At 51.0% G+C, this 5,000-nt stretch overlaps 1 non-coding gene and 1 pseudogene across 1 annotated transcript; both read right to left on the reverse strand.

The window, feature by feature from the left end:
• LOC139997161 (large subunit ribosomal RNA) overlaps positions 1-1,761 on the reverse strand; it is a 4,746-nt pseudogene extending 2,985 nt beyond the window's left edge.
• A 2,127-nt stretch (positions 1,762-3,888) lies between these two features.
• LOC139997158 (5.8S ribosomal RNA) lies at positions 3,889-4,043 on the reverse strand. The gene has a single exon (XR_011802603.1). It is a non-coding gene; the product is annotated as a 5.8S ribosomal RNA (ribosomal RNA).
• Between the last annotated feature and the right edge of the window lie 957 nt (positions 4,044-5,000).

Raw genomic sequence — 5,000 nt, forward strand, 5'->3', positions numbered from 1 at the left:
ATGAAGGACGGTCCACGATCGCAATTGATCGAAAGACTCGCGTGCCTTCCCACTTGCCACTGACGGCGGAGTATAGGCGCGACGCTTCAGCGCCATCCATTTTCAGGGCTAGTTGCTTCGGCAGGTGAGTTGTTACACACTCCTTAGCGGATTCCGACTTCCATGGCCACCGTCCTGCTGTCTTAAGCAACCAACGCCTTTCATGGTATCCCATAAGCGTCGACTTAGGCGCCTTAACTCCACGTTTGGTTCATCCCACAGCGCCAGTTCTGCTTACCAAAATTGGCCCACTTGGCACTCTGATCCGACAATTGTATCTCGTGGCTTCATGATCCAAGCAAGCCAGAGATCTCACCCATTTAAAGTTTGAGAATAGGTTGAGGTCGTTTCGGCCCCAAGGCCTCTAATCATTCGCTTTACCAGATGAGACTCGTACGCGTTCGAAGAGAACGGACGAGTGCCAGCTATCCTGAGGGAAACTTCGGAGGGAACCAGCTACTAGATGGTTCGATTAGTCTTTCGCCCCTATACCCAGTTCCGACGATCGATTTGCACGTCAGAATCGCTACGGACCTCCATCAGGGTTTCCCCTGACTTCGTCCTGACCAGGCATAGTTCACCATCTTTCGGGTCCCAACGTGTACGCTCTAGGTGCGCCTCTCCTCGCAATGAGAACGAGACGCCCCGGGAGTGCGGGGCCGCATTGTCTCGCGGCCCATCCTCCCTCGATCGGACACGCGCAACCCACTCAGGGTGGGCACGCGCGCCGATTTTCACTTTCATTTCGCCTTTAGGTTTACAAGTCCCAATGACTCGCGTACATGTTAGACTCCTTGGTCCGTGTTTCAAGACGGGTCCTGAGAGTACCCAAAGCAATAGCGTCGCCGACCGGTAATCAGAGACTCGGCCAGTCCAAGAAATCCGCCAGCCAACAGCTGCCGACGCCCCAGCACGGAATTAAACTCCGTAAAAACTGAGAACGATCGACGATGCTTGCGGCGGTCTAGACGCACACACATTCGAGAATGGATTGGTTGCGGCCCGATACCGTCTAGTGTACCGTCGTGCAGTCGGCCGGGCGACCGAGGGTCTGCCGCGTGCGCCGAAGCGACGCGACAGTCACCCGCTCGGGCCGTAGACCGACACACAACGGGTCGCGACGTTCTACTAGGGGAGAAGTGCACGACTACGACGCCGGAGCGTTCGAATCGAAGGTGGCGTGCCCTCGCCAATGGAACCACGAAGGCCCACCCGGAGCATCGCTCACCAACGATCACCGACGCCGTCGACGATGAATCTCCCCATTCGATCTTTTGGGTTTCTCAGGTTTACCCCTGAACGGTTTCACGTACTCTTGAACTCTCTCTTCAAAGTTCTTTTCAACTTTCCCTCACGGTACTTGTTCGCTATCGGTCTCGTGGTTGTATTTAGCCTTAGATGGAGTTTACCACCAACTTAGGGCTGCACTCTCAAGCAACCCGACTCTAAGGAGAGATCCTCCCGAAACGCGTTCCGGTCACTACGGGCCTGGCACCCTCTGTGGGTACATGGCCCCATTCAAGATGGACTTGGACGCGGTTCGACGTCACGGGATAAACGGATCCTCCCGAACACTACATTTCCCAACGGCGGAACCGCGGGATTCAGTGCTGGGCTAATTCCTGTTCGCTCGCCGCTACTAAGGAAATCCTTGTTAGTTTCTTTTCCTCCGCTTAGTAATATGCTTAAATTCAGCGGGTGATCTCGCCTACTCTGAGGTCGCTTCAACGTCACGACACGGTGACAATTTTTTTTTTTCAAAGAAAAAAAAATTTCGTGCCATGTGGGCGCGATTCGAGAAAAGCAAGACGGTTTGATAACAATGCGACAGAGGGTCTTTATTTTTATTTCTCTCTCCGAGAATCGCCTCAAAGAGAAAAAAAAATAAAAAAAAAAAATTAATTCGAATAGAATCGAGAACCTTATATTCTATCTCGATCGAGAAACGTTTTATGCATCTCGCCAAAGTGCCTTTTAAACTTCGTTCGTCGTATCATGTTCGAGCTAAGACTCACGCAAGACACCCGTAACGATCTCCGGTTTTTAACGCCCGTCCTCTTTGTATAATATATATATATATACGTGTTATGTATAATATATCTCCCGTAGCCGTTTCTCTCTTCTCGACGATTCCAGCGGTTCCTTGTTTTCGCCTGTTATTGCTGGCACAGAGATCGAACACGCGACATATATATATAACATATCGGTTTCTTTGCTCTGTACCAGCGACGAAAACGCACGGGAACTCACGCAAGTGGAAAAGCGAGCGCGAGACGTACACAACGGGGTGAATTTATTACTCGGGGACTGGACGACCGGCGATACGTTAGGATGCGCGGTCCAGCGATAGACGACGAAGAGACATGGGATGACCAACGATCTCTTTTTCTCTAATACTCGGAGCGCCGAATCGCCTTAAAGCAAAAAAAAATCACACGCGCGTACGTCGTACGTACGGCGCGTGTATACCTCGTCTCTAATCAAGTTTCGTTAGTCTTTCTCGAGCCTCGCCAAAGAGGATCGTTCTCTTCCTCTGCGCGATCTCTCCGTGCCAATGTCAGAGATTATTCTCTCTTTCGCACGACGACGAAAACGACTATTTTCGACGATCCGAACAACTTTGTAACGGACTCACATGCACATCTTAAAATCGGGTACAGAAACGTTGCGCAACACCGTGAGCTTTTCTCTTCTTCGTCACCCTTAAATATAGCCGATCGTAGACGCACGCTAGATCGTAACACACTTTTCGTTGATTTCCGACGAACGTGGCTTTGGGCCAGGCGCGCGGGCAGAGAGATACGCGACCGACGGGGAAAAATTCGTCCCGATACATGTACGCGTACTCTCCGATCTCCGCGCAACGCTGGGGATCATCTCCCTAAGTCATCAGCGTTCGAAGAAATCTCGTGTGTCCGTTCCCGGATCTACGGCTTTCTCTGGGTTCGCGAAGAACAGAAAAAAGCACAGAGGATGAAAAACGCAACGACGACCCATCGATGCGACGGTCCTCGTTGTCTTCTCGTCAGTCGTCTCGCGCCTGCAGAATACATCTCTGCCGCACGAACAGACGGAGTGGGTATTCGATCCCTGGGGCTGTACGAGTAAAAACATCTTGATGAAAAGACGGTTGTGTTTCTTTAAGGCACACAGTTTTTCGTTACGCCACCAAGTTTAGGTTTAGGTTTTAATATCTTGGTTCTCTTTTCTCTCCTCTCTCGACTGACTTTGTTCAAAAATATTTTTGCTTTCTCTCAGTCTCGCCAAAAATTCATTTAAGACGACGTCGGGGGCGCGGTCATTCGTGCTTATCGAAGACTAACAAAACGTAGCAGAGGCTGATACAAAAAGAAAAAAAAAATCGGCCACGAAGAAAACTCGCTCTGTGTATCTCGATAACCGCGTCGACGACGACGGTTCTCTCCGCGCTCTTTTAATTCGTATCCTTCTTCTTGCGCTTCGTCCGACTCAGAAACGTTCGTAAAACACGAACGACGGCGGGTTGTCAAGCCAAGAAGGGACAGAGAAGAGACGGAGGTAGTTTTGCGAGTCTCCCGTGAACGCGATAGATTTTTCATATATATTTGTATCGAGAGCATGCGTACGCCGGTCTCCACACGATCCAGCGACGAACGCCGACGAACGTCCAACAATCGCTCGTACGTCGCGTACGAGCCCTCGACCGCTCTTTAATTCGTATTCTTTTGCTTGGCGCTCGTCCTCCGACTCAGAAACGTTCGTTTAAATATAAAACGAACGACGGCGGGCTGTCGACGAGGCAAGAAAGAACAGAGAGAGACGGACCGAGAGCAACGATACGCAACGCAAGCAGTCTTAGGTTTACGTGAGCAACCCTCAGCCAGGCGTGGTCCAGGAATTGTATCCGTGGACCGCAATGTGCGTTCGAAATGTCGATGTTCATGTGTCCTGCAGTTCACACGTTGACGCGCAATTAGCTGCGTTCTTCATCGACCCACGAGCCAAGTGATCCACCGTTCAGGGTAATCGTTTATGCATGGATTTTTGTTTGTGTACTCAGGTTTTTGTACTCTTATTCTCGGTTCGAAAGAAGCCGATATCCGACAAACGTCCGACCAACGGGAATCGAACGCGCGGAAGTCGCCATATGATTGACGACACGAAAATACGTTCGAAAACGAAATCGGACGGACTGCGCGACGACACACGCAGCCCGCCGACCGGGCGTAAAGTGCATTATAATATATAACAACCAACGAGATCGAAGCTCCGTTCGTCAGGAAACGACGGGGATATAACACCCGATTCTGAATCCTCTGTACAGCACACGATCTCGCGAAGAAAGCGCACGGTGGCTAGCCCATGATATATATATAAGTTCGTTCCTCTCGTCCAGTTATTCGAAGCAAACAGCCGATATGCATCTCCATCGTTCGGGTAAAAAAAAATCGATGGGACGCGCACGGTCGTAGTCTTCCTCGCGCGGTCGTTTCTTCCCGATAGCCAGAAGCAGAGTTTGAAAAACTCTAGCGACGGAACGAGGCATTAGACTCTCGACAACGAGGATACAGACACGGCCGGCGGTCCCCTCTGAATCGACTTCGGTGGTTCAGGTAAAAATAAAAAAAATCGATGGGACGCGCACGGTCGTCGTTCCTCTTCCTCGCGCGCGGTCTATTCTTCCCGATAGCCAGAAGCAGAGTTTGAAAAACTCTAGCGACGGAACGAGGCATTAGACTCGCGACAACGAGGATAGAGAGACGGCCGGCGGTCCCCTCTGAATCCACTTTGGTCGCTCAGGTAAAAATAAAAAAAATTCGAAAGGGACGCGCACGGTCGTCCTTCCTCTTCCTCGCGCGGTCTTTTCTTCCCGATAGCCAGAAGCAGAGTTTGAAAAACTCTAGCGACGGAACGAGGCATTAGACTCTCGACAACGAGGATAGAGAGACGGCCGGCGGTCCCCTCCGAACGGATGGCGACAA

Source organism: Bombus fervidus, unplaced genomic scaffold (assembly GCF_041682495.2).
Source record: "Bombus fervidus isolate BK054 unplaced genomic scaffold, iyBomFerv1 scaffold0033, whole genome shotgun sequence".
Classification (NCBI taxonomy): Eukaryota; Metazoa; Arthropoda; class Insecta; order Hymenoptera; family Apidae; genus Bombus; species Bombus fervidus.